Genomic DNA, 11,924 nt, shown 5'->3' on the forward strand with positions numbered 1-11,924 from the left:
TGCATTCTTAAAGCCCCGCTCCCTTTCAATGTCTGTGCGTACTTTTTCACGACCAAAATGATGACGAAAACGATGTTTGGTTGCCTTTTGCCAGACCGGCATCTTTGTGTGGGTCCTCGGGGAGCATATCGCCTTCTGTTACATCTTTATCAACCACAGCCGTGGTCAATAAAGACAAGAAATTCAGTTGATCCCAGGATCAACACGGGCCGAAACATTGACAATATCAAAGAAACAGGAAGTTGTACACCTGTTGGTACAAGTAAACAAAATAATAGTGTTGATGTGTCCTGTTAAATTGTCTTTTCGGCGTTTGTACATAAATGGGAGATAACAACTATCGCAATATCAAGGAAGAAGATTGTTGTGAAAGTAATGCAATAATGAATAAGAGCTCAATAATGAATAAGACCTATTGGCTTAACAGAAAGGAAGAAAGCTACTCTACCTTTATGGAAGTGATGCAATAATACTGGTATTGGTGACAGAAATATGTTTTCCACCAAGAAACCGATCGATCAACCAAGGAACCAAAAGACAGAGCGAGCGATAGACGTTGCAACAGGTAGGAATGGTATTTGTTTTTGGTCTGAATGAGCGTCATACAGTGGCATGTCACAGTGTAGAAGGGAAAGTAGTAAAAGTAGTTATAAATAGAAATGAATGAAATCAAAGTGTATGATGCAAATAACTTTATTTAAAAGTATCACTGAGTCACAAAATAATAAAGCAAGAAAGAATACAGTGTTAGTGAAACTGTTGTAAATGTCAAAATGCTGTTGCAATGAATACACATTTGAATGCTAGTAATGTAGCACCAACATATGACTCATTGTCACACTTAAACGAAGCTCTGGCTGACTTTGTTGAGGATGTGGCCAGGTTTCCTGGGAGGGCAGTAGTCAATGTAAAAGACTGTTACGAAGCGGTTTACTCGTATCTGTGGTAATGTGTATTGCTGTAAATAGAATAGACTATAGCGATGGTCAGACATTGGAAAGGGCTATAGGCTGCATACCGTCGCGTTGACCGCAGTTGAACCTTGTGTAACTGACAAGGGTTTTTCACGTGCAAGTAATGCAGGCGACAGCTCACTGGCAATGTCATAGCAAGAACGACTTTGTAAAATCAGTCGCCGTCAAGGAGCCAAGCTCGACTCATGTTTTTCGTAACACGTTAGCAGACGGGCTCCTGTTTTAGGTATCTGACTGAAGAAGGATGAAGACTGACGAACTTTCCCTATCAGTCTACGTGATATCTTCCATTTTCATATTCATGCCAGGCCGGCGACTGTACTAAATGTTGGCTTTACACTCTTTTGAGGTATGTTTGAAACCGGTTATATTTTCATGTCATGCTGTCGTATGTGAGAAGAGTGACTGTTTCTGTGTTTAACGTTATTGTGTAGGCCTAAGCTATTGTGCTACACTGCTTAAACATGTGAGGGTTTTACGTAACGTTTTCTTGGCTTTAGAAAACAGGAATTAACGTGTAAATAATTATATTGGCTCATGCAGCTTAATATGTTGGACGAGTGAGTATTTTTATTGTGCGAGTGAAAGAAACTAAAGACAAGTTGATTTATGGACTATAAACTTTACAGTGTTCCAACTGGAGGGTTTCATCGACGGAGGCTGAACTGAACCAGTCAACTGCGGCTTGATGTACATGACCATGGCATGGAGAGCTGGCAGGGTTCTACAGTTAGCCGCCGAGACGAACTGGAAGGATCAAGGACTACGTCAAGCAATGGTCGCGGTGTCGTGAGGACTGGTGCATCCTTGTCAGTCGTCTGAAGGACTTACAGCCATACCAACATCTTGAAAGCCGAAAGATGGCAGTAGGGTAACGTACAGTAGAATACCTATTCGTCTTACCTGTTAAGCTGCTTTGTTTGAGCCAAAAGGTGTCTGCGTCTTGGACTGTAGAGTTTCTTGCGGTGTTGTCGGCCTAGGGTACTGGTCGAAACCCGGAAATGATTTTGTGATGTAAAAAGCTTTGTAAACAATAATAATTAGTCTTGGCAGTGTCAAGATCCATTTAACACCAGGTTTTTGCGTGTGTGAGTGCGTGTGCGCTTGTGCCTTGTAAGCTACTGTAGCGGACAACTATTCAGATTACATTCAAGTCTGTAAACAAATACTAAATTTATAGAGTTGTGTAGAGGCATTTATGATTGTCTAAAAACCGGGCTATACCACTCCATAACATCTGGCGCCCAATAAGAGAGGTCCGTCGTGCGTTCTATTTGAAACATGGACAGGTTCGGATGGTTCAAGCGAACCAAAGATTGTTCATCAGTTTGTCACTGATTTGAAAGCGACCTTGAGTGAGATGATGACTTTGGCGCAGGAGAATTTGATCGATTCTGCAGGGAAAGCTAAAGGTCGCTATGACAAGAGAAGCAAGCCCAGGTCACTTGTTGTTGGAGATGAGGTTCTCGTCTTGTTGCCTTCGGACAATTCTAAGCTTCTTTTGAAATGGAAAGGGCCTTTCAAAGTAGTGCAGAAGAAGGGGGTTTGTGATTACGTCATAGAACTAGCAAGGGGGCAGGAGAAGATGTTCCACATCAACATGCTCAAGAAGTATGAAAGGCGAGCACAGGGAGATAAGCAGAATAGCACTGCAGTTTCAGTGATCATGGGATCAGTGTTAGAGCCTGACGAGGATGTGCAGAACATTGACGTTCGTGTGGTACCCACTATGCAGACAGAGACTGTAGAGGATGTTCATTACAACCCTGACTTAGAACCAGAGAGACTTGAGCAAGTGAAGTCAGTGATCAACAAGCATGCGAAGATTATGACTGATTTGCCAGGTACAGTTCATACTATACAGCACTCAGTTCGTAACGGTGACATCGTTGTCAATCAGAGACAGTATCCCATGCCGTTCGATACAGAGAAAGTCATCGAGGATGAGGTGAAGAAGATGCTAGATTTGGGGATCATAGAGCCATCACAGTCTCCATACAGTTCGCCGATTGTTTTGGTGAAGAAGCCTGATGGATCGGTTCGCTTTTGCATAGACTTTCGTGGCCTTAACAAGGTCACTATCTTTGATTCAGAACCGATACCAGACCCGGAAAGTTTGTTTGTGAGTTTGAGGGACAAAAACTTTTTCACCAAAATAGATCTTGCGAAGGGGTATTGGCAAATTCCTTTAGACCCCCAGGACAAGCACAAGACTAGTTTCCGTACATCCCAAGGCCTTTTCCAATTTTTGAAAATGCCGTTTGGATTGGCCACAGCTCCAAGTTCCTTTGCGCGTATGATGAGACAGCTGAAACTAGCAGAATGTGGGAGCGTCAGCTTCTTTGACGACATTCTGGTGTCAAGCGTAGGCTGGGAGGAACACCTGAAGTCGCTAGACAAGCTTTTGACGAGACTAGGTGAGTTTGGCTTGACTGCAAGACCAACGAAGGTGGAAGTAGGCTTCCAAGAGATCGAGTTCCTAGGTCACATGATAGGGATGGGAAAGATGAGGCCTGTGGACAAGAAGGTCACCAAGATCTTGAAGCTAGAGACACCTAGAACAAAGAGACAGGTGCGGGCGTTGGTGGGACTTGCAGGGTACTATAGAAGGTACATTCCAGGTTTCAGTCAGCTCATGGTTCCTTTGACTGAACTCACAAAGAAAAACAAACCAGCAAAGGTCCAGTGGACTGACCAGTGTGAGACAGCATTTCAGACCGTCAAACAGAGATTGTCAGAACAGCCTGCGGTAGCTCTTCCTGACTTTGACAGACCGTTCACGGTCAGAACAGATGCGTCAGGAACAGGCATTGCTGGGGTGTTGATGCAAACAGATGATGAAGGTCATATCCACCCAGTGATGTACGCTAGCAGGAAACTCTTGGACAGAGAAACAAGGTACTCAGCGATAGAACGGGAATGTCTAGCTTTGGTATGGGCGATAGATAAGTTCTCACGCTATCTGACAGGCAGGTACTTTGTCGTAGAGACTGACCACAGACCGTTGACGTATTTGCAACGCAGCAAGACCACAAACAGTAGGTTGATGAGGTGGGCGTTGGCGTTGCAGGAATACCAGTTCTCGGTCATGCCAATCTGTGGTACTGACAATCTGGAGGCAGACATCTTGTCTAGACTGGGTTGAGGATGATTGTTGTCGCTTGCTGTTTCATTCATGATATTGTTTTGTACACAGCTTCTGAACATGACCCCTGTATATAATTCTTTTGACTTTTTGGATAATCTCTGATCGAGATTCAGAAAATTTCATCGTTTTTTCAACAATTCATTTTCTTTTGAGGAAAGGGGGTGATGTTACGAAGCGGTTTACTCGTATCTGTGGTAATGTGTATTGTTGTAAATAGAATAGACTATAGCGATGGTCAGACATTGGAAAGGGCTATAGGCTGCATACCGTCGCGTTGACCGCAGTTGAACCTTGTGTAACTGACAAGGGTTTTTCACGTGCAAGTAATGCAGGCGACAGCTCACTGGCAATGTCATAGCAAGAACGACTTTGTAAAATCAGTCGCCGTCAAGGAGCCAAGCTCGACTCATGTTTTTCGTAACACGTTAGCAGACGGGCTCCTGTTTTAGGTATCTGACTGAAGAAGGATGAAGACTGACGAACTTTCCCTATCAGTCTACGTGATATCTTCCATTTTCATATTCATGCCAGGCCGGCGACTGTACTAAATGTTGGCTTTACACTCTTTTGAGGTATGTTTGAAACCGGTTATATTTTCATGTCATGCTGTCGTATGTGAGAAGAGTGACTGTTTCTGTGTTTAACGTTATTGTGTAGGCCTAAGCTATTGTGCTACACTGCTTAAACATGTGAGGGTTTTACGTAACGTTTTCTTGGCTTTAGAAAACAGGAATTAACGTGTAAATAATTATATTGGCTCATGCAGCTTAATATGTTGGACGAGTGAGTATTTTTATTGTGCGAGTGAAAGAAACTAAAGACAAGTTGATTTATGGACTATAAACTTTACAGTGTTCCAACTGGAGGGTTTCATCGACGGAGGCTGAACTGAACCAGTCAACTGCGGCTTGATGTACATGACCATGGCATGGAGAGCTGGCAGGGTTCTACAGTTAGCCGCCGAGACGAACTGGAAGGATCAAGGACTACGTCAAGCAATGGTCGCGGTGTCGTGAGGACTGGTGCATCCTTGTCAGTCGTCTGAAGGACTTACAGCCATACCAACATCTTGAAAGCCGAAAGATGGCAGTAGGGTAACGTACAGTAGAATACCTATTCGTCTTACCTGTTAAGCTGCTTTGTTTGAGCCAAAAGGTGTCTGCGTCTTGGACTGTAGAGTTTCTTGCGGTGTTGTCGGCCTAGGGTACTGGTCGAAACCCGGAAATGATTTTGTGATGTAAAAAGCTTTGTAAACTAATAATAATTAGTCTTGGCAGTGTCAAGATCCATTTAACACCAGGTTTTTGCGTGTGTGAGTGCGTGTGCGCTTGTGCCTTGTAAGCTACTGTAGCGGACAACTATTCAGATTACATTCAAGTCTGTAAACAAATACTAAATTTATAGAGTTGTGTAGAGGCATTTATGATTGTCTAAAAACCGGGCTATACCACTCCATAACAAAGACTATTTCTTTGAAAAAACATATACCATCTAAAGAATGGAAGTAGACTTGATCCGACAACATTTGTGTTGGCCATTGTACCAATCATGAAGTACACGATTTTTTGCAGTCACTGTCTTTTCCCCAGTAAATTTTCGAGTCAGGCGGACCTTTGACCCAGTACATTTCCCGGTAACAGCCATGCAATTCCAGGAAGCGCTGTTGTGTTGAGGCCTTGTTAAGGTTAATTTTTTTCCAAAAAATACTTGTTGAAGTTATTATTATTATTATTATTATTATTATTATCATATTATGTTGAAGTAACACGCCGTACAAGCCGTTATGCTGAATGCGTGGAGGTGTCGGGGGCGGGGGGGGGGGGGGGGGGGGGCGGGGGTCGAGAGAGATTTGACTCTGATATCTATGAGGCCCTGTAAGCGTTACAGACGGGTTCGGTTTCGGTTTCGAAGGAAGGGAGACAAACCACAGGACGTCTTCCACAGGTTGATTTCTTCCCTTCTAGTGCAGGAATAAAAAATATTCATACGGAAATTGTTAGCAGATGTTAAGATTTTAAGTACAACAATGTTAAAATAGATGAATTTTTTCACATAAAAAATACACATGTTATTGTTTGTTTGAAAGACCCTGGTAAAAATAGACAACAAACTTTCAAGTTTGAAAAGAAAGTACTTTTTGTGTTGTCCGTTTGTGATAAAGTTCACCTGTGCTCTACAATGTCTCCCAAACTGACGACTATATTTTGTACTCATTTACATTGTACAGTGAAGGGTTCGACAGTGGTAGTCTATGAACTCATACACATGTTTTTGTTAGAATTCAAATTCTTGTGACACACTTCTTCTTGTTCATTTCCTGTGCCTGTGATTTGTTTGAGCACATTGTGAGGTATTTGACCACAGACTACAAACGGAAACAAAGAACGAAAAACAAAAATAAAAACATGCACCAGCAATCACAGTCTAGTGCCCTCCAAAGAACACTCGCTGGGGAAAATCAAATTACAAAACTTCGAAAGCACTCACGAGAAACGCGCAAATTCGCAATCACTCCAAGTTCTTATAAAAAATTATTAGAGTAAAATAAAACATTAAAACGTTTCAAAATAAACAATTGTAAACAAGAATTAAAAAAAAAATAGACCGCCCATGCCGGGAATCGAACCCGGATCACTTTGGCCATAGACGGACGTTCTACGACAACTTTACCAGAGTTGTGCGCCTTGAATCACTGTGTTTATTCCCCCCTCTGCTTCTTTCTCTCTGTAAAGGTGTAGGGCTAGTTATTTTTCGGTAACTTACCCAACAACCAAAATCACTTACCCAACAACGGGCCTGAATCCTCGATAGCTCACAGGTTGATGAGTTAGACTTTGAGGGAACTACTTTAGCGATTGAAAAGTTCCGAACGCTCCAATGTACGAAATATACATCTCCAGACCAAACAATACACACATTCTGCATTTAAACTGGCAACTACAGGCTTGAACACATTAATCTCCATATACAATCTATGAGTTTGGTTGTTTTCTAAATCCAAATCTAACGATCAGTGCAGAGAAACTCGCTTTGGATCTCTTATGAGTGCACGCAAACTCCCAAGGCAAGTAACTCTCGTACGACAAGAGTAGTTCCCCTTCCAAATTTTCTGAACTTAGTTGCCCGGACAAAAGACTGCAATCCGACGGTTAGTTTTTGACAATATTTCATTTTATAAACAGATCACACGCAACCAAATGCACACATCGCATCAATTTAAAGAACATACAGCGGTTTCATACACTATTTTGCCCCAGAAAACGGAACTTCATACAGTTTTTAACGTTGGAACACGGGTGCAAAAGTTCGTCTGCTTGTCCCATTCGAAGAAAGAACATTTCCTAAGCGATACCAAAACATGACCAGAACACACACTATCTGCCTTTACCGGCACAGCAGAATAACAACATAACTGTGTACTTGATTTTAGTCCAAAACAGGGAAACTGACAAGAAGTGTTAACAGAATTGATTGATTTTCCCTGAACTATACAACCGCGCATTATTCAATCGCCAGCGCAGGTAGACTGGTTGAGTGATTTGGATTCGATCAAACTTTCGCACAAAAACTCCTCTTTTCTTTGAATAACTGAAGAAAGGAGGAATAAAGAGGTTACATACCTCGTCTCAGTGATTATGAAGCTCGCATTTTTCCTGATCCGCTAACTTCGACCATTATTTTTGATAATCACTGAGACTCGGCATGTAACCTCTACGTATCTGTCGCTCTCTCTCTTTCAGTTTCACCGAGACCACACACTGTATTGTAGTTTCTTTGCCGAGACCAACGGCGACTTCCTGTCACGTGGTACATACGTCACAGAATACCCCATGAACAAAAATTTCTCCACCTGCAAGCTACTTACCCGACGTCGGGCGGCCCGTCAATAAACCAGAAGACAATATAGTGGGGCTCGTATGTTGCAGACGCACTCATAAATCATTCACATCTTGCAACAAACATCATACTTTGTGATATTGTTCCTTATAATTATTTAAGGGATTTCAGATACAGAGCCACTTCAGAAATCGTTTTTGTTTTGTTTTTGATAGGGAATAAAAGGCTGCATTTACAGCAGACGAAGTTCGTACCAAAAGCGCTCAGCAGTAAATATTCCCAACTCAGCAAATGTAAAATTCAATGGTTTACCATGCACCAGAAGTTGTCTGCTGATAACACATGCATGACATAAATACTCTTATGGGTATTTTTGTGTTCTGGTATTTAATTTGATCGTTTTTAGAATTTTATATATCCGCAGCATGAAAATTCAAGATGGCGGCCTCCGCAACATTGCGTGTTTTGATTTGAGCGAAAACAACGTTTCTGAAGGTAAGTTTTCAAGAATACGCATCCATTCACCAATGTCAAATCATTTTACTGTTTAATTATCCCCTGGGGTCTGTTATTCATCGGGTGAAGCGCTGAAATGCAGAGACTTTGTTTAATCTTGCAATAGCTCATCAGCTGCCTGAGCTGGATTGTGATGCTGATAGATCTATCTGTTGATTACAAGTAAGGAAATCATGATCGCCACGCTGGTGATTTTAAACAGATTAAACGAACTTTGAATAAAAGGCGAGGAGAAAGAGATTGTTCATGGTATGATAAATGATTAGTCCTGCCTACGTTAAGGACTTCCATAAGGTGGGGAGGGGTAGAGTCAAAAACTGAGTGAGGGTAGGCCAGATAGTAGGATGACCAGCTGGAGATAAAAACACTCCACTCCCCATGTCTTTACAGTGTTGTGATCAAACTTTCAAAGACGGTAGGTAACAGACAAAAGCATACAGTGTATGCTAATCAAATGAGATAAGTGGTTTTGAAAAATGAAGAGGTACCGCTCTTTGAGTTTTACAATTTTGGTTTGTTGCTTGTTTCTCATCCTTTTGCTTATTTTAAGTTGACCGTGCATTGGTGTGAATTTTATTTTTACAGGATATATACAAGAGTTACACCACATGCCGGTTCCTGGGAACAAGCGTTCTGCATTTATTCCGGTGCCACAGAAGGGAGCTGATTTCACTAGTACTACTGTATCAAGGTTTGTTACCTAATACATCTTAACAGTAAGATTTTTTTATTTGTATTAATTGGAACATGTTTGCACATCATTTGTAAGCGACCTCTGTGAATTTGATGGGTTTGACGTACGAACCCTCACTATGGTCAACATTCTGTTAGCGACTGTTTGAAGCGAATAAATGTAGCGGTCAGAAAGATTCCAGAATCAGTTGGGTCACTGGAAACTGTGTTTGTTTGTTTTTTTAACCTGAAACAGTAAGAATTATACGAATTCATAAAATACAATTTTCTTCCATTTTGGTCTGTTGTGTGAAGACTTGCTAACCCGGCTTTGACCGACTCTCTGAGATAGTAAACATTATTCAAATACATTCAAATAAAAATGTCACTTTTCATCTTTTGTGTGAAGGGTACCCCAGGCTGATTTCCTGCACCATGGATGTAGAGGAGGCCAGACAGTCTGCTTCTCATTCCAGCTGTGTTGCGTTTTTTTCTGCTCGTGAAGTGTATCGCCACATTGCCAAAGCCATTGGCCAAGAGAAGTGATCACCCTGTCTGCCCATTTTGCATAGCCTTACAGGCTGTGACACTATGTCGTTCTTCAATGGTATTGGGGAATCAGAAGGCTTGGGAAGTATGGCAAGCATTTGAAGACGTCACTCAAACTTTCTTCAGGTTGTCTGCTCCTCTTTGTAAGCTGAGTACCACTGACAGGGCAGCACAAGAGCTTTTTGGTGTACATTTGTAGGACAAAACCAGCAACGTACTGGGTGTAAACAGTGCTAGACGGTACCTCTTCAGTAAAAAGAGCTGCCAAATTGACCATAATCCCCTTACAAGTGAGGTGATGCTGCAGGACATGAGATTGAGAAGAGCCATCTACCTATTAGACTTCCAAACTCTGTGGGCTGGCAGTTCAAGGCTGGAAAGTGGGAGTCATTCTGGACGAGCTTTCAAGAGGTATCCAGCGTGTGCCGAGAACTCATGAGGTGTGCCTGCAAGAAGAGCTGTACAACAAAACGCTGCAAATGCTGCTAAGAAGGACTGCAGAGCACAGCTCTCTGCAAATGTGCTTGCATGCCTGTGAAAACTGTCAGCATCTAAACTGTGCAAAAATATTATTGCACCCATTTTCATACCCCAACTCAAACTTTTATTCCTGTGTCATTTTATTCAAACTGTCTATGCCATTAACGGCTCGCATCTTCGCTATCTGGCACATTTTTTTTTAACATCATCATTTACGCCGTCAAAATAAGGATACCCTTGACGTGACAAAGAGATGTGACAAAAACTTCGGGTACCTTTTAAAAAGCCGACGACAATTCCTGAGGCACAACAGGGTCACTGTTGTATACGAAGAGAAAGTCAACTTGATTATCCATCCAGAACAGGTTGTTTTATTTCGCCATCTTGCATATTTCTAGTGTTGTGCCATTGTACCTACTGATGTATGTGTCGATCTCACGGATGAGATGTTTATGTGTCAAATTTGAGGGATACCCAAGTCAACTAAAATCCATGTATTTTAGCAATGACCAAGTGGGTTGCGTTGAAACTTTCAGGAATGTGTGTCTACGCACGAGGCGTAGTTCAACCGTTTGAGTACACTTTCAAATCTTCACGAAATAATATTTTAAAAACTGCCACAGGTTTGTTGACTTACATCCCACATATTTTTGACTTCGCATGTATATATGACAGATGGTTGTTTCAAGTACTGCCAAAGTTTCTTTTGAGTATAGACACTTGCCGGAATGTGCTAGTTGTGTAAACACATGAGAACAAACAACGTTTTCGAAATACAGCGATTATGAATTTTAGTCGACTTTTGAGTTGATACATTACATTTTTATCAGTTTTATTTTGGGGGTACCCTTATTTGGGCGGCGGTCAAATACCCATGTAAAGGCCACCTTTTATCTTAAAAGTGTTCCAGTTAGCCAAGTTGAGTGCCCTCAATAGCATACATTGAATATAACAGCACAGGAATGAATGTTTTCGTTTTGGTATGAAAATTGGTGCAATATATTTATTTTTGCACAGTTTAGGTAATCCACAAATTCTTCAACCCTGCCACCCACACCGTCCAATCATTCTCTGCACCAACAATACATGTATTGTTTTGTTTAAAAATGTGTTTGTGTTAGTTTCTATTGCAAGAGAATGTCTTGTAGCATCAAAAATGCCTAAATACCCTTTTATTGGCGGCCATTTTGAAAATTGTAAAAAAACTACTGATTTCTTAATTTTTTCACGGTGGCTCTGTATCAGGTTTTGTTAAGCAAAAGCAAATGTCCATTTACGCCAAATTTGCTGTTAATCACATGAAGTGAAATATGCCTAACATACCCAACCGTTTACACTGGCGGCCATTTTGAAAAATTGTTTAAAAACTACCCATTTTTTTATTTTTCGCGATGGCTCTGTATCAGGTTTTGTTAAGCACATAAAACTCTTCATATTTGCTTAATTTGGTGTTTGTTGCATGATATGAATGATTTTGCAACATAGGAGCCCCACTATGTACCAAGAGCCGGACTGCTCTGTTATCGATTTTGTTGTGGTGAAAATTTGACCATGGTCTGTCCGTACATTGGAGGTATGACTTGCTGTTGGGACCGAAAATGAGTGTCCGCGTCCACGTTTTGCAGGTGTCCGTTTAAGGGGGGGCAAATATAGAAGGAAAACACTCCGTGCCGAGCAAATGTGTCCGTACATGTCAGGTGTCCGCTCACGCCGGGGGCCGTACATTGCAGGGACTGCTGTACCAGTAA

General features: G+C 41.6%; 2 long non-coding RNA genes across 2 annotated transcripts; both read left to right on the top strand.

Moving 5' to 3' along the window:
• Positions 1 to 921: 921 nt before the first annotated feature.
• On the top strand, positions 922 to 2,044 carry LOC138977515 (uncharacterized). The gene is made up of 2 exons (XR_011459316.1): positions 922 to 1,323; positions 1,604 to 2,044. It is a non-coding gene; the product is annotated as an uncharacterized lncRNA (long non-coding RNA).
• A 6,106-nt stretch (positions 2,045 to 8,150) lies between these two features.
• On the top strand, positions 8,151 to 9,306 carry LOC138976894 (uncharacterized). The gene is made up of 2 exons (XR_011459208.1): positions 8,151 to 8,454; positions 9,061 to 9,306. It is a non-coding gene; the product is annotated as an uncharacterized lncRNA (long non-coding RNA).
• The last annotated feature ends 2,618 nt before the right edge of the window (positions 9,307 to 11,924 follow it).

Source organism: Littorina saxatilis, linkage group LG9 (genome assembly GCF_037325665.1).
Source record: "Littorina saxatilis isolate snail1 linkage group LG9, US_GU_Lsax_2.0, whole genome shotgun sequence".
In the NCBI taxonomy this organism is placed as follows: Eukaryota; Metazoa; Mollusca; class Gastropoda; order Littorinimorpha; family Littorinidae; genus Littorina; species Littorina saxatilis.